The sequence below is a fragment of the Heterocephalus glaber genome, unplaced genomic scaffold (assembly GCF_053883595.1).
Source record: "Heterocephalus glaber isolate CG9 unplaced genomic scaffold, H.glaber_assembly_v1.0 deba00001688, whole genome shotgun sequence".
NCBI classification, from domain to species: Eukaryota; Metazoa; Chordata; class Mammalia; order Rodentia; family Bathyergidae; genus Heterocephalus; species Heterocephalus glaber.
In genome coordinates this window covers 2416920-2443314 of record NW_028258413.1, presented here as the reverse complement: position 1 = coordinate 2443314, position 26395 = coordinate 2416920, and the positions used below count along the sequence as shown (strand labels likewise).

General features: G+C 46.2%; 1 pseudogene; it reads left to right on the top strand.

Moving 5' to 3' along the window:
* The first annotated feature begins 367 nt into the window (after nucleotides 1–367).
* Nucleotides 368–6631, top strand: LOC101708886 (RNA-binding protein Nova-1-like; annotated as a pseudogene).
* Nucleotides 6632–26395: the final 19764 nt, after the last annotated feature.

Genomic DNA, 26395 nt, shown 5'->3' with positions numbered 1-26395 from the left:
GTGCCTAGCTAGTTTGCCTTCTTTTAAAACAGTGCTTGAGGCACTTGTAGACACAGGAGCAGGGCACCAGGTGGCCAGGAGATGCAGCACAGGAGCAGGCAGCAGGTTAAGGCCAGAGTCTTACAGGGTCTCCCAGGGAGGTCAAGGCAGGTCGGCACGCAGAGCAGGACTGGCCACGTTCAATACGTTCCGTGGCTCTAACTTCAGGAGTTCCTGGCTCTGGGATGCCAGGGCAGAGCGACAGCACTGCTGGGGTGGAGGCCAGTGGAGGACCTGTGGCCTGTGTGGGTTTGTGTATCAGCAGAGCCCTTTGGTGAGCCAGAAAAGGGGAGTACCCAGCCAGAAAGCTCACCCGAGGTTCAGCACCATGGTGCTGCACAGCGCCACCTCATTCACAGCCGACCACGCATGCACCACGCTGGCTGGAGACTGTGCTGGAGCCGAGCAGTCACTAGTGCCACAGCATGTGATGCACGATCTCGTGCTGTCGGTGTGAATGAAGCTGCCGTGCTGCTTACGGTGTAAAAGCATGGCATGTAGAAGCCCATACGGCACACGGGTCATCCGAAGGTACGGTGTGGGTTTACGTGAAAACCCATTACAGTAAAAGACCCATTGCCATGAACGCCCCTCAAAATCCCCCCTCTCCCTTCAGACACCCCTGTCCCGTGGTTCTTGCCACTCTCTAGAGCAGTTCTTGCAGTTCTCTTTCATGAGGGTCTTCACAAGGCCAGGCCACGAATGCGGTGAATGCCATTGCAGACGCCACCGAGCAGAAAGGCGGCTCATAAAAGCACCACAGTGTGTATTCATTCATTTTATCCCCTGGGTCTGGAGCCATGTGACTTCTGGCTCCGCCCCCAAATCAGAATGACCATGGAAAGTAGAAGTTTTGAAGCCATTCTGGCCACGGAGGCAGCCAGGAGGGCGCAAGTAAAGACACCGTGAAGGAGGGCTCCAGAGCGGCTGCAGCAGGCGCTGGGATGGTGGGTGCTGACCTAGGGGCATGTTCTGCAGAGGGTTCACGGCAATGTAGCTTTTCCTGTAATAATTTCTTTTTAATTTAAGCTTTTGCCATATTTTCAGTTATACCAGTGGAATAATCAGCTGTGTTGCAAATTTATGTATTTACTGTACTATATTTTTACCATTATTTTAGAGTGTACTCTTTGTACTTATTTAAAAATTTTACTGCAGAACAGCATGCTGTATTAAGATGGTATCAGCTCATGCAGCTCGTGTTTATTGCGAGTCTTGAGGGCATCAGGAGGCCACGTGGAGTGACTGACCTGCAGTAGCACCCAGGTTTGTGTAAGTGCATGGTGTCATGTTTGCACAACAACCATGTTGCCTAACCACACATCTCAGCACATTTCCTCATCATGAGCTGGTTTGTGACCATGTGTGCCTGCAGCTCCAGTTTGGCTGAGCCAGTTCCTGTTGATCGGCTCCCAGGTCAGACTCTCGAATGACAGGTGCTTCTTTATCTTCCCTGTCCTAGCCAGGTGTAATAGCACCACTTCGCCTGCGTTCTTGTTGAGGTTGCTCTGTACCGGGCTCTGAGCAGTGCAGATCTAAGCACCTGGGAGCAGACTGTTTCACTCTTTGGTGGCCCAGCTCCCCGGTCACAGGAATCACTGCCTTGAAAGTCTGGATGACACGGTGTTTGTAAAGCAAGCACCAGAGCAGGTCTTCAGTAGACATAACCTTGAAGGATGTTCTCCGTGTGGGCACTGGGCTAGATGGGTACCTCGAATAGAATCAGTCTCCATTCTTATTCTGCACTCCGGGGCAGAAGGCAGCTAAACTGAGGAGAGCAGCGTGCTCTGATAAATGCATACTGAGGGATCTCGAGGAAGCATGTGAGAAGGGCTCCAGCTGGGGGGTGGGTGCTCAAGGCTTCCAGAGAAAGGGATGCCAAAGCTGTGGCCCTGTGGGGTGAGCCAGGGGAAAGGTGAAGGAGGAAGGCCGGGCACCGCCAGTGGACCAGAGAGACCAGGATGGCTGGAACCAAGATGGCAGACCAAGGTGGAGGCTGGAGGAGAAAGGGAACTGACAACGATGACACGCCAACTGTCGGGGATTTAAAACTTTACCCGAGGAGGGATGTGCAGCTGTTAAAGGTCTGCAGTCAGGGAGGGGTAGACATCATCCGAAGGAGCTCGAGGTTCTGTATAGGGGAATTTAATCCTGTCAGCTGTGCCGGACCCGGGCGAAGATGTTTCTGTGCAATTCGCAAGATCACAGTGGCCTTGGTGTGAGCAGGTTTCAGTTTCTGGCAGAGGCCAGAAAACCCTGAATTGTGACGGAGTGGGAACTGAGAAAACAGTTCCAGTGTACAGTGGAGTCGGTGCCCGGTGAGGGTCATGGGAGTGGCCCTGGGACTATCTCGTTCCTGGCCCTTGCACGGTGACTTTCCCCCTTGTTCCCGTGTGCTCCCCACCTCACCACCCAGCCCAGTTTTCCCTATATGCCTGTCTGTGTCCAGAAGACACCAGTCATTGGAGTAGGAGCTCACCCTGTTCCAGCAGGGCCCCATCTTACGCCGCTAATCGACCTTCGATGACCCTCACCTACCTAAGGTCATATTCCGAGGGGCTGGGACTTGCGGCTTCCATTTACCATTTAAGGAGCTCACCCTTACCAGGGTCTGTGGGGAAATGTAATGTGGTGCGACTGATACAACTGCACATCTGCTTTTTATCAGTTTATTTCCCACGATTCTATCTATCTTTCTATCTAACACGTTTTTCTACCTTTTTTTTTTTGCCTCTCAGGCTTCCCTCTTTTCTCTCTTTCTTTTCTTTCTCTTTTTCTTCTCCAAAATCCTTGTGGCACAATTGCCATTCAAATCCAAAGCTAGGGCAGCTGACAGAACCAATTGCCTGTGAATTATTTGTATTTATCTGGGTTTGTGTTACCTCAGAAAAACATATTCCGAGTTTTCTTTCTTCTTGTAACACAACAAAAATAAGTCTTATTCTTCTTCTACCGTCTCTAATATATTAACTGATTTCACTTGACAGTCTTATGGGAAATACAAAGAAATTCACTATTTAATTCTTCAAATTAACCTGGGTCACAATGTTCGATGCTTTCACTGCATGCTCCTTATTTGATCAAGTGGCCATGGTGTCATTTTACTTTCCTAGGAGGTGCTGTCCCTCCACATTAACACTGCTTTGGACATTCCTATCCTTATATCTAAGGGATGTGCTCAGGTAGTTTCTCCCCATTCTGTATCTTACTGCTAGATATTGCGCCTGTGTGTCAGTCACTGTTCAAAGAAATGCAATGCATCCTTTGCACCACTGATACAAATAAAGCACCTGGCATTCCACAATGGCAGTTATGTATTTTTAGCCTATTTATTCCACCCCACCTCCCATATGTGGATGGCTAAATACTGCTGAAGAAGACGTGCAAAGACGGGCACTCCTACAAACTTCCCGCTCCATCCGGCGTCATGCCCTGACCATATCGCCTGTATGTGTTCAGGTCCCTCTGCTCCACTTCTCAGTGATTGGTCCACATTTTTCTTAAGTGTCAATTGAACACTTTTGCTCTCAGGGTCCCAGGTATCTGCTCTGGAAACAGAAAGTGCAGATGATTTTTTAAGTGGCTCTGTCTTCCCATCTACGTACAAACATTGTATCAATGATCTAGAGCAACTTTATTTTCGTCTTCCGTAACTTCTCCAGTGACCACATTTCTTGTGCCTGACCCTACTCCCTTGGATGACTCTGGGCACTTTGCTCTGTTGGTCATTCTCCCTTGCTTTATCATCTATCTGTCTATAATCTCTCTATCATCCTCTATCTCCCTACTCTCTCTTCAGCATAAAACATAAGTAAGCATTCACACCTTCTCCATGAATAAGTTGAAGATGAGGTAAATTTAGGATGCTATCTTATGCTGTTTTCTATTGCTATCAGTGAATAAATGAACTTGGTATCTGCTGAGGGTCTCCTTTGGGTCCTGGGAGCATGGAGGGCGTCACATGGTGAGACGGGGCGAGTGTGTGAGTGGGAGCCACTGATGCAGCCTGGGTGTCCCACGCTCATGAGCCTGTCTAACCTTATCTCCCGAATGCCTGCCTTCAATCGGGATTAACACAGGGATGGGGGAACCCTGTCCAGTGATAGCAGATGCTGCGTCAGCTCGGTGGGGGAATGACCGGGTTCGGAAGTCCTGTGCTTGGGTTTGTGTCGGCTATCATCAGAATTGTTTTAAGATTAAATGTACAAGCAACATTTTGGAACAGGTGGCTGTGCACTGCTTTGTCACCACTCTTTTGTTTGAGATGAATTTGAGGTGACTTTCTTGGCTATTGTTTTGTAACATTTCTAGGGACTACAATTCTATCTGCTTGATACCCTCTTGAGAACCCAAGTTACTGCAGGTCTGTCCTTAGCTGGAATTAAATGTTTTCCTTTGAATTCTCTGCTTCTCAAGTTTCTTTCTTTGTTACAATTCAGTAAAATATCTCCTAAGCAGATTGCCGTTTATCCCAAAAGAGTGTATTCTTAGATCTCATCACTAAATTTACTTATTAGTACTTTGAACTTAATATGTATTTTAAATTTAATTTTTTTTTTTTTGGTACCAGGGATCAAACTCAGGTCCTTGTGCTTGCGCAGCAGGTGGAGAAACCACTGAGCTAAATCCCTGGCCCTTTTAAATTTAATTGTTATTAATTTTACGTCAATCAAATGTTAGATATATAGATAAAATATAGTAAAATATGCCTTCTCTCATAAAATGAGGATAATACTTATAATTATATTAACATAAAGACAAAGAGGGATCATAAGAGCAAAATTAATGAGTTCTTATATTTATAAAACTAGTTTGGTATCGTAGAGACAAATGCTTATATTTCTCAATCTACTAAAAATGTAAAATTATGGTTTATTTTTCTCCTTATTTAAATTCATTTATTGCTATTCAGTTTGAAAGCTCTTCATAACAGTCTTGACATTTTGCTGCATTTATTACATTCCATTTTATATGCCATAACTGAATGCATATACATACTTAAAAACGTCAAACTGTCTGAAACTGTCAACAAATATTTTCTTTCAATATTGTCAACGTCAGGGGAATTTTGGACGAAATGTCTTCGTGGGATGTGGCCAGCTGAAGACCCCAAATGTAAAGACACAGGTGGTTAACGTTTTTAACGGGGGTTGAATGTGTGCAACATCTACGTTTTAAGAAACCACACTGTTTCTTCCCCACATGCTAGGTTTTTCTTTTCTGTAGTTGTTATGGTTTGTATCCAGACATCCCCCAAAGCCCCAAGAGCTCATGACTTCGGATCGTGGGCAGGATACTCGGGGTGGGTTCGGCCACTCAGGAGGGCAAGCGAAACCGGCGTGAGGGCGTGGTCGGGCGAGTCTGCCTCCCTCCGGCCTCCCTCACCTCTCTGCTTCCTTGCCCCGGCTCTGCCAGGCCCCTCTGCCAGGCCCTCCCTTGGTGCAGCAGCAACTGTGGACCGAGCCAGTGTGCTCCATGGGGCGCAGCTGAAGCGCTGGAAGCAGTTCATGCACTCATTGCAGCAAAACAACTCCAGACACGGCCCAAACGTGGCCAAGACAGTCAGTCAGCATTCTACAGCCCCACCGCTGTTGATTCAGATCACATCATTGGCATTTGCCCCAGCTACCACCAAGTTGCCTCCACCCAATCCCACAGCCACCTCCAGGAGTGGCCGGCAGGTCCCCAGGCAGAGGTCGTGCCAGGAGCCACGGTCTGCTGATCGGCCAGGGAAGTGCTGCTGTGAATGTCACCGTGGAGCCACCACGGCCTTGGGTACATCTTTTCCAGAAACCCAGTGCAATCAACTCACAGGAGAGGGTGTCACTAAGCGCAGAGTCTGAAAAAGACTGAAGAGTGGTCAGATCTAAAATCACTCAGAAGATACAAGGGAAGCCAGAATGGCAGCTGCCCTGTATCAGTCCTGCCAATGTGAAGAGTCCAGTGCAAATTCCAATCTAACCAGATCTCCTTACTCAAACACTGCTGAAGGTTTACCAGCTGTCGCTGCTGCTGCAGGGCTGTGAGGTCAGGCTAACCTTGTGGTGTAGCTGACTTTCCAGCAGTCTTGTCTGGCTTCACAGGCAATGACATGGTGGGCATCACTGCTGCACTGAACACTACCTAGCTATGGATACACCCTCAACATGTTAGACTTAGGACTCAGTCAAGCAGTGGCAACAAGGGTTTTGCTGCAGTAGCTGCCCATGCCAACCCAGCAGCAGCAACAGCAGCCAATTTGTTGGCTATCTATGCCAATGAAGCCTCAGCTGGGGGAGCCACAGCTGGAGGCAAGTGGGCACATTTGCACTGGGGAGCCTGGCTGCCACTACTGCTGCAATCATTGGATATTTCAGAGCTGCTTCTCCCCTAGCTTCTGGTGCCATTAGAAGCACAGAAAAATCCACAGATGGACTAAAGTGTGTCTCCGATATAACAGTGCCAGAAAACTTGGTGCAGTACTTGACGAAGGATGGAAAACATCAGTGGAGTACCAGGAGCTGACTGGTACAAGGACACAGGTCTCCAAAATGCAGAATTTGTACTTGGCACAAGGAATCAGAAGCTGCAACACAGGCTGCTCAGTATTTAATTATACACAGGCTCTCACAGGAGCCAGGGGCGTGGGGTCCCAACCCTCAGGAAGTCTGCCGATTGCCCCAACTACACATCAGATTGCTTTCACCCCTTCTTTACCCCATTTTCAAGAGGTGAAGGTTTTCTGTTACCAACATATGATTATACAAATGGGTGTGACTATGTTGATGAAGTATATGTGTAAAGAGTTCGTGTTCTGCCAGATGTTTCATAGAAAGAATTTTTCCTTAATCTGCTTTGTTCTCTATACTTTGGTTGTTTATATTTGTCCGAGATGTTTTTAGCGGAAGATGTAACCTACCATTCACTAGCTTTATGGTAGTTTAGTGATGGGATGTAGACAGGGATATGTGTACAATTTTCAGCATTGGTTCTAGACAACACAAAGTAACTATTAGGTTGAGTTTGGTAGGCAGTGACTTAACATGGACAGAAGCCAAAGAACCGTCACGCACGCCTTACTTCCTGCTCAGGGGATGATGAAGTAGGAAACGGGATTTTGAAAATGAGTCTTAAATAAAGTGATCAAAGGCCATAGGGCTGCATAAAAGCACTGTGAAATATTTAAAAGATTAAGACTGTGGAAAATCATGTTGCTAAGTTTACAGATCAGCCAAACCTGTTCTCCACGGCAGTGGATAGTGGAAATGTGGCTGCCAGCTGGCCAGGCCCCTCCTTCATCATCTGTAAACTCAGCAGTTCTCACATGGAGTCCCAGCTCTTCTTCAGAGGCTTGGATGCTGCCTTTTAAGCACTGAACCCACGCGTGGCCCCATCGCCCGGCCAGAGGAGCCCCCTTACCCCACGAACAGCCTCACCAGTTAGACGCATGACTGTGGTATGGCACACTGGAAAATTTAAAAACAAAAGTGAAAGTGCCAGCAAACTACTCATGGACGGTGAGGTTTCATTACCTGCAACTGCTTGACAAGTATTGTAGGGAACAGGGGAAGGGGACGTTACCAGAACCTCTGCAGTGAGTCCTGGTCTCCTGTGAGCCAGGGGAGCACATGGCGAATTACAGGAAAGGTAGACAAATGAGACTGAGAAGAAGCTGAGCTTTGGGTCTGATCAGTGCTGCTCTGGGCAGCAAAGACAAAGCCCCCAGCTTACCACACCTTTTATTCAGTACATGGGGAAACAGATGTAACAAGTGAAATGCAGAGTTCAGTACTTCACTTTGGGATAAACAAGGTGTAACAAAAGGCTGGGGGGAGTGGAAATCTAAGAACAGGGAGGAACTGTGCAGATGAAGATTTGGTTCCTCCCTGGCGTCTGGTCTGCTGCAGCTGTGCTCTTGTCCTGGAGATTACAGCATCCAGGGATCACTGAGGTCTCAGTTGCGACCCCAGGCCAAAATGCAATTATGTCTGGAATGTCGTAGCTGGCCTGTAGGCCGCAGAACTAGGCCTGCTCAAATGATTTTTCCCTAGAACTATGTAGCATTGCTCTCCACAAAGTATGTTGCATTTTAAGAGCTTATAACTGTGTATACTTTGTTAACACAAGAGACTTGTTTCTGTGAACGTGTTTACTGTCAAGTTTGTGATTCAGCCGTTCCCTCAGGATGGAGCTGTGCAGCATAGTGCTGGCAGTCCACGCCGTCTAACACACAGTGATTTGCCTGTTACGTGGAACATTTTTCTGTCACCCATCAGGTGGTCCGTCCTGCAGGCTTATTTGGAAGAGGCAGCTTATCTCAAGAGGCCGTGTGCTCTACCTTTGTCAGGCTTTTGGACAGCTCATTTAGGGTGAGCTTGTCCCCAAGCTCCAGCAGCTGTCACCGTCTCCTGAAGCAGTCACACTCACCGACTGTCCAGGCCACCCGCGTACCTGTCACCATGCACCTCCTCATGCTGTGCCCACAGTTTTAGGTTCAGGGGACAAAAATAAACTGCTGGTACTGTGGGTCACAGGGCTGAGCAGCTGTGTTACAAAGAGAACGGCTTCGTCTCAGCTTCAGCCCTCCGGTCAGGTCTGCCCTGGCAAGCTAGATGCTGTCCCCGCTCTCCTTTCTGTGAAACCAGCGGAAGAACACAGTGCAACAGTGCATGTATGCAGCTGAGGTCTTTGTCCTCATTACCTTGCCCTTGTGTTCAGTGAACTGCACGGGCTCTTCATTTCATACTGACTCACTGTGCAATTTACTTTTGGACACTGAGAACTTGAGATTATTACCCAATCTCTTCTCCTTCCACTATTAATTGTTCATTTCTCTGAAATTCTAAGGGTTAGCATTGAGGCTATTAGATTTAGTTATTTTATCGTTAGAAGTATGGTTAGTTCACCACAAAAAATTTACCAATATTATTACCATTTCAAAGTATAATAAGTGTAAAGATTATCGATGAAATATTTTGCATTTTTTTTCATATTAGTTCCTGAAGCAGGTTTGCATTTTCATTTTCTTGGTGTGTTTTCTCTTGCTATAACTGGAAACATGAGCCTGGGTAATTTATAAAGTACAGAAGTTTATGTGGGTTGTGGTTCTGAGGTTGGGAAGTGTGAGAGCATGGCTCCGGTATCTGCTCCAGAGGGATCGCATGGCGAGACAGAGAAGACACGCTAGAGAGAGCTTGCTCTTTGCAGTGAAGCCACCCGCTCAGTGGTCTGTTCACCCATCACTGCATGCATGGATCATGCCATGCATGAGTCACGGCCCAACACCTCCCAGGGGCCCCACGTCCACACACCACTGAAGAGGGTGTTTGAGGCTGATGTCTCCTACCCGGGAAGTTTGGAGGACACATCCAAACCCCAGCACTCTGCCCTGACCTCCCAAATTCTCACCTCTCTCACATGCAAATTAATTTCATTCCAACCCAGTAGCTCCAAAGTCTTAAACAGTCCAGCTGGGCACAGAAGCAGTCCTCTAATCCCAGCCCTCTGGGAGGCTGAGGTAGGAAGATTATAAAGCTGGAGCCCAGTGTGGGCGACTTATCAAGATCCTTTCCCAAGATAAAGACCAGAAAGGGCTGGGAATAGAGCTAAGTGTGAAGACCCTTAGGTTTATTCCTCAGTACCATGCATACAGCATCCAGAGCCCAACCAGAATCAGCACACCCGAGACAAGCTAGCTGCAGCCTTAGCTTGTGGAATCAACGGTCTACCTGCAAAAGCACAGAGCAGACACTTCCATTCTGAAGGGAGGAAGAGCAAAAAGGAGTAACAGGATCCGGAAACAGGAGCCTCAGCTTCAGAGCAGCCCGCCTTGGCTCCATGTAATACCGGAGTCACAGGGTACAGGTGGAGCCCCGAGCCCTGGGCCTGGTCCCCACAGTGTGGCTGTCCGCAGCCAGGCAGCTGCCCTCCTGAGTTGGAACCAGGTGTTTTCCACACCTAGGAGTTACTCCCGGGGGCTGGGAGCCACCATGATTATCACTGTTTTATTTGCACGATGTACTAGCTTATGGGCAGGTCTCCTAGGGCTTACTTTGGAATGTCAGCATCTCACAAATAATGTTCCTTATTCATTTCAGGAGGTCAGGGGCTTAGTCATACAAGAATCTAATCAGGTCTCAGCCTGGTGAGGGAGGTCTCTAAAGAGGGCTCCCCTTTCTGATATCAGTGGGCAGAGACCATGACACCCAGGACTGCTGTGTTTTGGAAATAGCCAGGTGGCCAGGTATCAGAAGGAACATAAGCAGTGTTGCCCTTAAAACATAAGTGTGCTCTGAAGGGAATCCCTTTAGGTCTGAGACCTAACAGATTATTACAAATGAATTACACACTGAAGTCTTTCTGTACTTAGCTGTAACTGGCAGAGCATACTCCTCCTGCCCCCGGAGCCCGCCAGCCTGTTAGTATCCATCCACCTGGCGAACGACACCAGCATGATATCCAGACGTACCCAGCTACGCACGTATCAGTTATCTTAGATGTTTTATAGGCATCATATAACAACCATAGCTTTACACGTACTTTTTAACTTTGTCATTACAAAGTTGTATCTGTTAAGGTAGGAGAGTGAAATATTTTATTTAAGAGTTTGCTAACTTGACCTATAACTTAACTATTTAGACATATCATGCGTGGGCCTGCATTTACCCTCTCACCCAGGCCCTGCATGTGTTGGGTGTGGCTTGGACTGGAAGCTTCTGCTGTCAAAGGCTGGAGAGGAGTCTTTCCTGGCCCTGTGGCGATGGCCTCAGATTTCTCTTTCCCAGTGAGAACAGAAACTCTCCGCCCACGTAGTACTAGTAACTGTGTTAACAGTAACTATGGTCTGGTCTTTATTATGTTAACAGGTCTTTATTATTCTTGGTTTCCATCGCATAGCTTTACTACTCTGCACAAGGCTGGTCTGAGGAAGGTAAAGTAAAAGTTGTAAACGACATTATTGTTCATTCCAGAGCTGCTCAAAAGGCCAACAGCTTTTGCAGACGACGTGACAGGACAGTTGCAGGCCCAAGACTGCTTGATCTCCAAAGCCCCTTCGGAAACCTCGGCTTCACTCTTCACTTTGCTGTGGCCACAAATCCTCAACTGTGAAGCCACAAGCCTTACACAATCCAACCGAGCACTGGCACTGAGTATCTGAGTTGTGATTTCAAAATACAGTGTGTGTTTAAATGAAACAATGCACGACAGCAAAAGACACATTGCCATTCATCCCCCTCAGAATCCTCCCCGTCTCTTCCAACACACTCAACCCTTCCTTCTCCACACTGCCTGAAGCAGATCTGGAAGTTCTCTTTCTGAGTGTCTTTACGTTGTCAGGGCTGCCTTGATGTCCTGCATCAATTCAAAACGTTGACCTTTCATGGCCATGCTGACTTTGAGTAGATCCAGGAGTTGCGCAGGGCCAGGTCTGGTGAGTAAGGTGGAAGAGGATACAGCGTCATGTTTTATGAGCTGCCTTTCTGCTGGATGGTGCTTGGCAGCCGCGGTCACCATTACTTGTGGTCGCATCTTGTAAAGACCCTCACGAAAGAGGGCTCCAGAGCTGCTTCAGAATGGCCATAACCATGGGACAAGTGTGTTCGAAGATGGGGGGAATATTTTGAGGACGGTTAATGGCAATGTGTCTTTGTTACAGTAACTTTTGAAGATTTAAGCTTTCGCCTTATGTTTCAATCACTGTTTGTACTGAGTCAGCGCCCTCATAAACGCCCTGCCTTCCCTCTCCTCCTCCTCCTGAGGTGCAGCTAAGGCCACGCGACAGTGGAGCTTTGTCGAGGTCAGCACAAGGCCAGCTTTGTCCATCAACAGCAAGTGACGCTTTGGGGGACTGCCCTTCAGCATCAGGAATGTGCCCGAATATTCTTATTTGTTTGCTTATTTTTGTTTTTTGGGGATAGGGTCTTTCTATATAGTTTGGGCTGGCCCTAAACTCACTTGTAACCCAGGCTGGCCTTGAATGCGTGGCAGCCTTCCTGCCTTGGCCCCTGAGTGCTGGATCTCAGCCACCTGCCTCTATGGCCACCACAACCTTTCATATTCCTTTTTTTTTTTTTGTACTGGGAATCAAACTCAGGGTCTCACGCTTGCCAGCCAGGTGCTGTGCTGCTGAGCTACATGCCTGGCCCATCTTCAGTGTTCTTTATAGCACATCTATTTCCCTTATTTATGTGCTTATTGTGCTATTCCACTGTGATAATTCAAGTCCCATAGAGGTAGAGGCTTTTTTGTCTCAAAGCCTAGAACTGTTGCTGGTACCTAGATTACCAATCATTATTGTTTAATGAATAAATATTATCTAGTTACTGTTAACATCAGTAACTTAAATCCAAAATTAGCATTTTAGGCAAATATCTTCAAACATTTCATTGGTTTATAGCCTACAAAGATTTTCTCCCATTAAAGAAGCTCAAAAAGCACATGTGGGGGGAGCATATGGGGTTCTTTTACCGGCTATTTTGTTCTTTATAGGATGGGAGGCTGGAGAAAAGACCTGCTCTGGAAGCGTTCTAGGCTCACGTATCATGGCCACTTGGGTTGCTCCTTAGCCTGCCTGTCGTTGGGTGCCTGATATTGCAGCTTTTCCTGTGAGGAACACCGAGACCCTCCACAAACCTCCCCCACCCACCTCTGCATCCTTTCAGGCTGGTTTCGGACCAGTCAGATGGTTTTAAATAAGAGAATGTTCACTAAACCCTGGTATCAAATGATTGCTCACATTCCTGATGTTCTCCCGATTCCAGAGAAGTTGCTAACTTCCAGCAAGAGCGATCCTGTGACAAACAGTATCCATGTCGAAAAGTTCTGGTGCTTCTTCACCTTCTGTGAGTTATCACTTCTGGGCGAGGTCAGATCATGATGAAGGCTTATGTGTGGAATTTCCCCTCATTCCCGGCTAATTGCAGTGTTCACTCTCGTCCAAGACTTGATAGCAGTGTCACAGGGAGAACTTGCTGTTCTTTGTTGCTTTAGAAAACACCATCCACCACATACCCAAGCAGCAGCCTTTCCTCAAGACCATGGGGAAATCGCCACCCTCCAGGAGGAACTGCTCTCCTGTGAGTCCTCCACTCCGGCTCCTATCGGTTTCCTTCTTTGCCTTGGTTGCTAGAAAACTCCGAGCCCATGTTGCTCCTAACCTTTGCTCCTAACCCTTTGTAGAGAGTCATCCCATAAACATTTCTGCATATCAACATATCCATGACTTATTTTACTTCTCTTCCTAAATTTCTCTTCACTTTCATGCTTTAATCGACCTTATCCCATGTCATCATATCTGTTATCAGTCACCTCAAATACCTTTTGGGTGTAAGTATGGGTATAACTTAGGAAATACATATCTAACATAAGATTTGTACAAGAAGGTAAGCATTTTAGCCGTATCTTTTCTACTTGCAGATACAGTGTTTTCCTACCTTTTTTCTACAAGTGGAAAAATTCACCTCCGACCTGTTATCAAATGTGAAAAATATACAGTATGATCGATGTCTTTTTAAAAACCACACAGAATGCTTCACTTGCTTTACATAAATGAAATGCACATACTGCAGTTGATTAACTGCTGCTTTTCTATTACTAACTTTACTAATTGAAATAGCTGTTAACAAAATACTCAGTAAGTCAAGTTATCAAGATTCATAAAATATCACACTTCACTCTGGCGGAGGCGTCACTCAGCTTCCCATTGCTGTGACAAATATCTGAGATAAATAAATTAAAAGAAACAAACACTTATTTTGGCTCCTGACTTCTGCAGTCCTAGTCCCTCTTTGCTTGATCCTGTCGCCTTTGCCCTGTACCACGGCAGGGCATCATGGGCAGGGCTCTGTGCAGGGCTGCTCACCTCACACTGCCAGGAAACCAGGCAAGAGAAAGGGGCTAAAAACCCCAGGGGATCTGACTGCTTTTCCTCAGCTACCTCTCCTGATGGTCCCATCGGATGCCAGCAGTGCCAGGGCCGGAAAGCAAGCCTTTCACGTGTGGCTTTTTGGGGACATCAGAGACCAAACCATAACAGAGGCTGTGTTCTCAGTTATCAAATATAAAAGAAAGTAGAATAAAAAAAGTCTTAGAAAAATAATTTAAAAGCTGTCAACATGGTAATTGATAAATCGGGCATTTAATGATTTTTCCATGTTGATAATAAATGATTTCTTTTTTTTTTTTGGTACCAGGGATCGAACTCGGGTCCTTGAGCTTGCGAGGCAGGTGGTGGAATCACTGAGCTAAATCCCCGGCCCCAAATGATTTCTAATTATTAAAAAATTCTTCACTTTGTTTCCTCCCCAAAACTGTTCCTTGGGACTTTCAAAACTGCTGGGCCATCTTCTAGACCTAGAGGTAACCCATTTGCTTGTCCATCTACTCCTTGGGCACTCAGAGCTCAGGATTTACCTGCACCAGGCAGCAGCTGTACACATGTACAGAACTATCCTTAAACCATGTCGCAGCCAGAGCTACAGTCCTGGGCTTGTCTCCCATTTGTCCCCATGGGAGAAGTATGGTTTGTGAGCCTCTGCTGTCTTGCATTTAAGAGGAAGATTCATTGAAAACTGGACTAGGACATCTGCATTGACGATGCATGTCTGACAGACAGCAAACATAGGTCTTCAGCTCGTCCTTTAGAACCAATCCAACAGTGCACTTGCTCCCTCTGAGCAGGAGTTTTCCGTTTGTTGGTTAAAACTGAAAGACAAAAGTGAAGGGGCAGTGTGCACTGAAGCGGTGGGGAGAAGCTTGGAGTTACCGGTGGATACGACTCCTTTAACATTTTGTTACCTGGGGTTTGGCAACCAGGACAGGAGAGGGAAAGACCTGAATCAATAGAATGCATGTGAATATGTGTCAGGCAGGGTCTAATCAGGAGAAAAGAGACCTAACCATTATTGTAACAAAGATATTCTTAGGAAGAATGGGTTAAATAGGCATTGGAAGATTGGAGGGAATTCAGAAAACAGAGCTAGATGACTGATTCTTAACAGTGCAGGAGCTGCAGGTGGGGCCCTGCAGAGCTCTTGGCTGGTGCTAGGCTTGGATGGCTTCATGAAAGCAACCCTACCACCAGGCAGAGATGTGTTACTGCGGCCAGAGCATAATAGAAAGGAAACAGGAAGTAGCAACCCTCCTCTTCCTCCTGCCTTCTACTTTCCCTCTAGTTTCTCCGGCCAGCAGAACCTAACAGAGAACCAAATGACAAAGGAGAAAAATATTTTCAGAATCTCACAGAGAGGTAGAAGGGAATGCTCGAAGCTGAGAGACAGCAACTTCATAATGAACACAGAAATACTAGGTGAAGGTGAAAGAGAGAAAGACGATGTGAAGACAAAGTTCTGGGGAAGACCAGGAGCCAGAGAGGGAATAAACTGGAAGAAATATTGAGGGAAAATACAGAGTCTGCCAAAAAAAAAAATATGCACACACTTCGGGAAAAGAAAAATAGTATGATTTTTTTCAACAGATGGCATAACCTTCATACGGGGGACCCTGGAGGATGTCGTATACCACAGAAAACCCACAACACCGCCAGCCCTTAGGGAAGAAACTGGAGATGCATGTGGAGCAATTTCAGTGATCAAGGTCACCCAAGCAGCGGTTCACTGTGCTAATAAACCTCTGGAAGCTCACGGGCACAACTCTGAGCACCTCTTAACTGCAGAGGCCAAAGGTAACTTGTATTAATCTCATGATGTCTCAGTACATTTAGTATTAAAATAGTGATACAAGATTTTCTTTCCCTGAAGTGTGGACACTTTTTTGGAGGGACTCTGTATATTAATTGGTAACACTTTTTGGAGTGGGTTTGAGGGTTTGTTGATTGCAATAAAGTGCTGTGAGTTCATCTCAGTGTGATCATGGGGTAGAAATATAGTTCACCCAAGGAGGCAGGACAGGGTGGGCTCATATGTGGATCAAACTAACACATGGCATAGCTAAAAGACAGCAATAAAATAAAACACTCAGAAACTAAATTGAACAGGTTCTGAAAATATCATGTACTCTCATTTATATATATTTTTTCTTAATCCATAGTAACAGAAAAGGAGCAGGGGCTTGGACCGTGGTCATAGTGTGTCAGTCTGCTACTCATGCTGGAAAGTATCAATGGGAATGTTTATTGCATTATAGCTACCTGACTGTGTAAGTCCAGATGGAAAAAATAGTCTCTCAGTTGTTTTCTTCTTTTTTGGTAATATATTTATTGAATTAAATGAGCACTGTGCTGTCTTCAGCTTTTAAATGTTTATACCTATTACAATTATTACTTTCCCACTAAAGACTATTTTCTTAGGTATTTGTAGTCCAAGCCTAGCAAACCAGAGATTCTTCTCTAGCTCTGGTTTTCTCATTTTTAAGGAAAAATTTCCCCCATCTGCTGGACAATGTGGTTAACAGTGTGGACCTGAGTAGTAGCAGATATCCATGTCATTCTCCCGGATGCCAGGATTCAGTGGACTGCAGGGAGGTGTTGAAAGTGATGATCACAAGCAGCACACACGGCATGCAAGGACCCTGACCCTAACCCACCCTGGCCCTGCCGTGACATGCGTCATGAGCTTCATGCCAATTCTTTCTACTAAGACAATATATTCAGTGTCTTGAGACTCCTCAGCATTTGAAAATCCTTTCAATAAGATGATAAGATTTTAGTCCTAACATCAATTCTATTTCAATCCCCAAACCATTTTTAAAATTAGTTCTGGACTTGCTGGGTGTGGTGGCACATGGCTGTAGTCTCAGCACTTGGAAGGCTGAGGCAGGAGGATCACTGAAAATTCAAGGCCAGCCTGGAGTACATAGGGAGTTCAAGGCCAGCCTGGAGTACATAGGGAGACACTGTCTCAAACAAAGAAACAAAAATTAGTTCTGGACCATAAAAAAATGATAAAAGTGTGAGGTCATTCACATGTTAATTATAACAATGACTTAGTCATTCCACAATGTGTTATACTTCAAAACATTATGCTGTGCCTGATAAAAATGTAATTTTGTAAGTCAATTTTAAAAAGCTTTTAAAAAATGTTAAATAAATAAATAGGAGACGCACCGTGTTAATGGACTGGAAGACTCAAAATAATGAAAATGGCAATTTTTCTCCCTTCTCAATAAATGTTAATTCTTGAACTTCGGAGACAGAAACTCTGGAAAGAGGAAAAATTCCATTAGGGTTCTGACCTCATCTGCTTGCTTAGGTTGTCATTAGCTTGCCTTAAAGTCCCCTTCCCCCTCACCTGCAGTTCTGGGGATTGAACCCAGGGCCTTTACACTGAGCCACATCCCCAAGCTTTTTTATTTTTTAATGTTTTTTGAGACAGGGCCTCACTAAGGCACTATGTTACCTGGGTTGATTTTGAACTTTTGATCCTCCTGCCTCAGCCTCCCAGAGTTCAGGGGCCACAGGCGTGAACCACCACCCTCCACAAGTCACTATCTCATAAACTTAAGGGCCATGAATATATGGAACCGCATCTGCTGACTCCAGTAGGACAAGTTTACTTTAAGTCACACTATTGACCTATGAAAAATTGGGAAAGAGGTTATCCTGATGATTTGGCAAGAATCTGTAATTTTCTGCATGGTTACACACAAGTTATTGATTTCTCAATGTCCTTTGTTGGTATGAAAGCATGAACAGAAAGAATACAATTTACTTATCCTGTTATTTGTAAATGCTGAGACAGTTCTTAATGTTCTGAGCTTATCAGATCCACTGAGATTTATCAAGATTGTCCTGAAGGAAAAGGAGGAGGAAGGTGAGAGGACTGTGGGATGGCACTGGACAGTGCACCAGCCTGATAAGCTTAACTGTGCTGATGTTGGGCAACCGACACTGATCCAGTTGCCTTACTTTGTTTTGTGTTTTGGGTACCAGGGATCTAACTCAGGACCTCAAGCTTGCCAGGCAGGCGCTGTGCTGAGCTACATCCTTGGCCCCCAGCAGCCTTACTTTGGATGGTAAAGATCACACTGGTGAAACTTGCCACTGAAGGTATGAACACCACTCTCTTAGTCGATGCCATGCCACTGTAACAAAATATTTTGGAGAGGGTAATTTATAAAGCTCAGAGATTTGCTTCTTCCAGCTTGAATGATGGGAAGTCCAAGGTGAAATGATGCACATCTGTGGAGAGCCATTGTGCAGCATTGTTCTACAGGGAAAGTGGAGGCCCAGAGAGCCCCAGGTGCATGTGTGTGAGGGAGGGACAGGGTCGAACTCAGCTTTTCATCAGGCGCCCTCTCCCGTGGTTACAGCAAGAATCCACCCGCCTAAAGGCCCCAGCTGTCAGTATTGGTGCTCTGGAGATTAGCTTCCCAACACCTGAATCTGGAAAGAGATGTCCAAGCCTCAGCAACTGAGAGCTGATCTCCTGCCTTCACTTCGGACACTGAGCATCAGCGGTGATCATATGGACTGAGCCGTGGAAGAAATTCTTCAATTTTCCAAATTATATGAACAATAGGAGTCTTGTACAATATTAAAGGAAGGGTATGGACATTTACAATACAGAAATTAACAATAATGAAAATGATGGAATTTTGTAGTTTGCAGAATATTTCAAAATTATCATCTCTTTTGTCTTCACAACAATTCTGAGGTGTCCTCATTCCTCATTTACAAGTAAAACAGCTGAAAGTTATCTTGAGCTACTTTGCAGGAAGGAAATAAATCCATGAGATGAAAGTTGTTAGCTACATACTTGGAGCTATGAGTACTCACATTCCACAAGGAGGAAAGTAAGACTCAGCAGCATGCAACCCTTCTCAGAGACCCTACAACTCCTTGCACCTGACAGACCTGGGATCGGAGACTCCACAAATAAACTCTGGACTAAGAGGGTGTGGGGGAAAGATTGTTCCAAGGGAAAAGACCAGCTTACGTGAAGGACGAAGTGTGAGAGAGAATATATTCTGCCTCCTCCCCCCATTTTATTTTCAAATATTTTAGCTGAGGGACAAGTTAAGTGAATAGTTCATGGGCATCCTTTCCCTGGATTCACAACTTTAACCTTTTTGCATACTGGAAAATGAGTTGCAGATGTAATGATACCTCACCTTTGAACACTTCCATGTTCTCCCTTAAGAATATGGCCATTCTTGTAAGAGACGGTTTTGAGCTGAGTGCTGAAAAGGGAAAGGAACATGTTTTAATAAAAACAGAAGGGGGCCAGGGATTTAGCTCAGTGGTTTTGCCGCCTGCCTCGCAAGAAGGGACACACATTGCTACTTCAACCCTACCTGATATAGTGTGGAGCAGAGAAGTCTAACTTCTTCAAAGTTTAAGTTAGACTTCATGAAATTATAACTAGTTCACTTAAATTTTCTTTTTTTTGTTTGTTTTTGAACCAAAGATCGAACTCAGGACCTTGTGCTTTTGAGGCAGATGGTGGAACCACTGAGCTAAATCCTTGGCCCTAAAATTTTCATGTGTGTATGTACTTGTTTGGTATTAATACGCCATTGCTCTTGATTTTCATAATAGACTTTGGGGATAATTAATGTAGATATTGTAGTCAGGGTTTGCAAGGGAGTAGATTTAATACAGGACACATAATTTATAGGATTATTTTATAATACTCTCCCCAAAAGTCAAAGGCAGAGGAGTGCAAGAGATCTGTCCATGTGCCAGAGACCCAAAGGATCCAGCCGAGGGCCTGGACCCCACAGCAGTGTCCCGCACAAGCCCAGCTAAAAGCCTAGAGCCCAAGGCAATGCCCGCCAAAAGTCCAGCCAGAGGCCTGGAGCCCAGGGCAATGTCTCCTGCAGGTCCGTATGGAGGATCTGCACCGGGAAGGCCCAAGGCCAGTGGTGAAAGCAGAAAGCCTGAGCCGGTGGGGTGGAGGCTCTGTGCCACCGGGTCAGGGATCTGCACTGGGGCCAGGAAGTGACGCTCACGGTGAAGACCAGAGCTCCCCTGACGAGAATAGCAGCCATTCCCAGCCACAGCGAGGACCCGAGCTCCTCTGACAACAAGAACAGCTGACTTTATATCAGGAAAACCATCCGCAGCCAGCTTCACCTAGAGACTTGACAGCCCACAGTCTTCCCCTCCAGGTCTCCTTTTATGTCATTGGCAACACTCCTCAGGTGGATCTTCCATGCCCAACCACGCTGATTCAGTTCAGCTGGGCGCTCCAAGCTGCCCACTAGCTAATCCACCATGGCAGGAGGAGCATGATATACCAAAAACTTTAATCTCAGGCTGTTTTGCAAATATGTGAACAAGCTAGACCTTCTGTTGTAGCAATCAAGGATCTTCCAGGGTTTTCCATCTTCCACAAATGCAGTTTGTATAGAAAAAGAATCCCATGAACTAGGAGATTTCATCCCAGTGATGTTTCATGCTCTTTGATTGGCTGCTTCTTTTCTTCAACATTGTTTTAAAATCTAGGTTTCTGCCAACTCAAGAGCATCATATTTTACTCTACAGTCAAACCCAGTGTCACAGCTCTGCTGAATATAAGCACTGCTTTCTCCCCAGAAGAGAATGAGAGGACCTTTTCTTAGATCCCAGGGGATGGCTGTTTGCATGAACCTGAATCGAAGAAGGAGTCGTGGTGAGCTGGAAAACACAGCACGGCCATTGTGGAGCCACCAGACTCCTCTGAGGTGTCTGTGGGTGGAGAAGATGATTTTTTTTTTTTTTGGTACTGGGGATCAAACTCGGGTCCTTGTGCATGCGCAGCAGGCGGTGAAACCACTGAGCTAAATCCCCAGCCCCGAAGATGATTTAAACCCAAGGCCAGTGACCTAATAATGGATTTTGCCATTTCTTTCTTTTGGAATTTTCTGAGGTCATGGATGTATGCTCACAATACAATGCAGTGTAAAAGGGATGAGCCGGAGATAGTGTTGGCTAGTTAAGACACTAGTACTTACACTGAGTTAAGAGTTAATTTATGTGGCTAGGTAAGCTTAAAAATATAAAAAGTACACACAGGAAACAAGATAAAAGTTAAAACAAAAATAGACAGATAAGAACCCCTCCAGCCAAAGGCAGAGTACGCTAAGTTAACAGCTGCTCCCTAACCTCTGGGCTGGCCCTGAAGACTTAAAAATTCAGAGTAACTGGTTTCCAGCTAAGTAACTGAATCTTTTAAACTCTGCAAAGTCTCTCACATTCTGCTTATCTATCTAAGGACAGGACAAACAAACAAGCAGTTTGGACTTTCTCCATTTGGAATCCCCTTGTGGTGAGCATGCATTGTGACCTTTTTTCTTATTTCCAATAAATACCCTTTTAATTTTCTCCTCCTGGCCGTGATTTTATTCTTCAACTTCATAAAACAAAATATTCTGGTTGATACAAAAATTGTTTAAATTGTATCTAAGGGAAGGGATTTACAATTGGGCAAAAAATACATAAAGAAAAGAGTCTAGACGGCGTGAGACTTTATGTCCAATGCTAAGGAGGTCAGACTGTCTTCTACAGGGCATAGGGAGTGACATGAGCATTTAAAGGGAGGGGAGGGGTGGCAAGCTCAGGCTTTGGGGTTTAGATATTCAGCTGGTAGAAGCATGTGGGAAAGTGTACGAGAAGCTGGTGGCTAAGCTGGTGGCAGCATTCCAGAGGAGGAAAAAGGGAGGCCCTAAGCTGGGGTAGGGTGGTGGGTTTAGAAAGAGTGGGGGGAATAACACTAGCAATGAGTAGATGTTTAAAAAAAAAAGTAGAATGTAAAATTGCAGACTGTTACACTACAATTATTTTATTTTTATTGATATAATCAGTTACCACCTGATTATAACAGTAATTGATAAAGGACAGAGGATTGTTTAGAATGAGCCCCCCTTTTTGGGGAGATGGTGTTGTCATTTAGTGAGATAAGGTGGGAAGAGCAGCTTATGTTCACCAGGGTGAGGATGTAGGAGGGCAGCTGGAGGAATGGATAGAGATGATAAATTCAATTTAATGTTAAATTTCATGTATTGTATATTTGAGTAGAAATATCCTGCTGGAAGTTGGAATTATCAGTCTAAAACTTAGAGCAGTCAGGACTGTAAATACAAATTAGAAGTCATCTGTACCATGCAAACGTGGATACGATCAGGTAATGAGATTATCTATAAAAAGAAGCTCTGCAGCCTGACGAGTAAAACCTAGAATCAGCAGAGGGGCCAGCTGGGGCAGGGGCTGGGGCAGGAGCAGCCAGTGACTGCTTCCCTCGGAAACATCGATGTGAACAGCAGTCCGCGCAGGAACTACCTTCTCCAGAGCTGAGGAGCCCAGGTGACAGATCAGGGCACCTGGCTTCAGCACAGTGATATGACAAGTCGCATTGAAGAAGGCAGGGAGGAGAAGATGCCAGTGTTGCTTCCCCTGACTCCAGGCAGCGCAGTGCAGACGCTTCTTGATTGGAGGAGGCTCAGAACTCAGCACCAGGCCTACAGCGCTGAGAGGTGGAACCGCGACTCGCACTCCTCCCGCAGGACCATTCCCCAGGACTGTGTTAGGTGGATGTCAAAGATCTGCCTCCACCGCCCCACCTCCAACCTCAGGCAGCACAGCTCGGAGGAGGAGTCTGACTGCCAGGGACCAGGACAGAGAAACAGGCACTGGACTTCACTTCTGGGCTCGGTGCCGGCCGTGGACCCCAACACCAGGCACGTCCCGGTGCCCCGCCCCAGGCTGGTGAGAGGTGGCATCTGTGGACGTGACCTGGTGCCGGGGAGACCTTGGCCTGGCTGGGACGAATGTGCATTCTAGCAAATGCTACCCGGGGCTGAGTGCAGTATTCCCGGCCCAGAGCGACCACGTAAGCAGGCGGGCTGTGGCAGGCAGGCTGTGGCGCTGCCCTGAACTGCACCGGCCCCTGCGGGCTGGTGCGCAGCAAAAGTGTGGCGCTGTAGTTACAGCACTGCCATCCCATCCTGCTCCGTGCCCGGTCGGCAGGGCGCGGGGAGCCACTGCCCGGGAGGAAGAGAGGGTCAGGCAGTCGCTGGTCTGCACCCAGGCCTGGACTCGCTACCGTGAGGCCTGCTGCTGCGCAGAAGCCTCTGGAACCTGACCGGGTTGGTGACTCGGATGCGGCATCTGGCCTCGCAGATGCCAGCTGGGCTTGTTGGGACAGACTAGCCTGTTTCTGCAGTCCCCTCGTTCACCCTCAACAACAGAGCAATGGGAATCTGTGGAAAATCGGCCTGGGGTGCCTTCTAGTGCGGAAGCAATGACAATACTCCAACTGTAGATTTGCCCCAAACCTGGATTTCGGGCACCATCTAGTGCTGAAACAGTGGCAGTGGTCACGGGCTCAGGGAAATATCAGCCTGCTCAGCAGTTCTGGAAAGACAGGCACAGAGCCAGGTTAGGAAGACTAGGAGTGCCTAACTTTTCAGTGCATAGACATCCCTGCTCACCAGCAAGCATCAAGAGCTTTCAGGGAAGTATGACCTCACCTACAGACAAATAAGGCATCAGAAAATGACCATAACACAATCTGTATGTACAAACCCTTAGAGAGTTTAAGCGATTTGTAGGAAAATGGATGCACTGTGAGACCATAATGTTAAGTGAAATCAGACAAATCAGACACACAAGCTTAAATATAGCTTGGTTTCTTTTATATGTGGAAGCCAAAATATAAATAAAGAACACATAGGGCCGGGTATTTAGCTCAGTGGTTCCACCGCCTGCCTCGCAAGCACAAGGTCCCAAGTTCGATCCCCAGTACCAAAAAAAAAAAAAGAACACAGTGAAGGATAGATCATAGGAAATAGAGAAATAGATCTTTTACAAAAGGAAAGGGACTAAGAGGTGGATTGAAGGGTGAGGAAAGGGATGAAACAGGAATCAAGATGTGTTGGGCCGGTGATGGAGCTCAGTGGTGCCACCGCCTGCCTTACAAGCGCAAGGTGCTGAGTTTGATCCCCGGTACCAAAAAAAGAATTAAGATGTGTTCTGTACATGTTTCAACTACTCACAAGGAATGTAATCATTATGTGCTGCAAACATGTGCCAATAAAAAAATAAAGTAGCTGTTTTAAGAAAACTCAACAAACCTCAAGAAAACAGAGAAATAATTCAGTGCTTTATCTGAGAAACTAAACAGGGAGATTTAAATAATAATCACTGAAAAAAACCACAAAAATTTTGAAGCTAAAAATTACACTAACAAGATGAAAATTGTGAAAGAAAATATTACTGGCCGAATAAATCAGCTAATAGGCTGTTCTAAAATATACAAAAGGAAAAAGGAATGAAGTTCACTTGTGGGAATTTTGGGACAGTATTGAAAGAGCAAATACTCAGGATATTGGAGTTCAAGAGGGACTTGAACATCTCCCCCCCAAATATAAAGAGTATTCCAGGGGATAAGAGCAGAAAATTTCCCAAACCTAAAGAAAGTCACAAATATTCAGTTACAGGAATTTCAAAGATCACCAGTCAGATTCAACTCAACCAAATTTAGCCCCACATATTATAGTCAAGCTCTCAAAGGTCAACACCAAAGGGGATTCTCAAATGGGCAAAAGAAAAGAAAAGAATGCTTCAGTGCCCAGCAGTGGACCCTTGCCAGGCCGGGAGGGAGTGGGATGAGGCCTTCACAGCGCTGAAAGGGAGAATTGCCAGCCAACAGCGCTGTACCTAACCAAACCATTGTACGGAGGGGAAGGAGACGTCAGACGCTGCCGCTCAAACAAAAGCGGAGAGAATTCGTGACAACCAGACTTGTCCTCTAAGAAGCGCCAAAGGGAGTTCTTCTGATGAAAAGGGAGAGATGCAGCGTTGCGGTTTAGCTCTGAAGAGTCTGTAGTTCAGAGGTTGGGAGGCCAAGCCGTCTGGGTGCGGGGAGACTGGGGGCGATGGGCGTTGGCGATCGATCCACCGAGGCAGAGGAGGTGTCACGGCGGAGGTGTCTTTTGCTCCGCTGCCTGACTACCATGGGCGGGCAGCTTTCCTCCACAAGGCGCCTCCACCCTGCCACGCGTGCCTTGGACCCAGCCAGCAAATCCCTCTGCGACTGGGCGCCCAGGTAGACCTCTCCTTCAGCTGTGGGCTCGGGCGACTGATAGGAAAGCTAACAAGGAGAAATCACTGCAGAGCTCGGCCGACTGGCGAGAGTAACACTCAGGCCAGTGGGCAACACGCTAATATTATACACTGGGAAGTGAACTCTTTCTACCTTTGGTATGAACTCTAAAAGGAGAACAATTAAAAGTGACATCTTGGGCAGTTTCCTCGTCTCTGGGACAAAATGCCCAACACCACACTCAGGTTTTTCCTTTGTTCTTTTTTTTAGTACTGGGGATCGAACTCGGGACCTTGTGCTTGGGAGGCCGGCGCTGGAACCACGGAGCTACATCTCCGGCCCAGGAGAGGTTTCTGTGGCTCACATTTTAGAAGTTTCGGTCCTTGGGTGGCGGGCGTCAAGGTGGAAGGGCCTGGGTAGGGAGCGCGCTCACCTCAGGGCGACCAGGAAGCCGCAGCAAAGGGAGGAGCCAGGATGCAGATGAGCCCTCCCGGCCACGCCCCCACCCCACGTCTGCGACAGCCCCCCCGAATCCAGCCACCTCCCAAAGGCGAGGCTTTGGGGCCATTTTATATCTAAACCATAACAAAAATAACTACATTAATATATTAAGAGACAAGAAATATGAAAATATGTAAAATGAGACATAAGGAATTTAAAATATGAAGAAAAATGTAGTACCAGAGTAGAGTTTTTATATATTTTTTTACTCTTTTTGTTTCTTTTTTTAGCTTTTTTTTGGGGGGGGGGAGGGTGGTACTGGGAATTGAGCCCAGGACTTTCATACTGAGATACATCACCAGCTTCCTCCTCCTTTTTTAAAAATTTTGAGGCAGGGTCTCACTAAGTCCCTAAGCTTCCCAGGTTGTGCTTGAACTGCCATTCTTCCTCCACCTCCCAAAGGGCTGCACTTGCAGGCATGCACCATTGCACCTGGCGTCCTTTTCCTATTTTTAATGATCAACATTAAGTTGCTATCATTTTAAAATAGCTTGTTGCATCACTGGTCATTCGAGAGATGCAGATAAAAACATCACTGAGATTCCACCTCACCCCAGAAAGAATGGCTGCTGTCAAGAAATCAACCAATAACAAATGCTGGTGGGGGTGTGGGGAGAAAGGAACCCTTCTCCATTGTTGGTGGGAGTGCAGACTGGTGCAACCACTGTGGAAATCAGTATGGAGATCCCTCAAAGAACTAGGACTAGAGGTTGACCTGGCTTTTCCCGTGCTGGGTATCTTCCATAAAGAATTAAAACAATCATACCACAGTGATATATGTGCACCTATGTTCATAGTGGCACAGTTTGTAATAGCTAAGGTTTGGAAACAGCCCAAGTGCCCATCAACTGGAGACTGGATAAAGAAGATGTGTGTGTTTTTTTTTTAAATGGAGT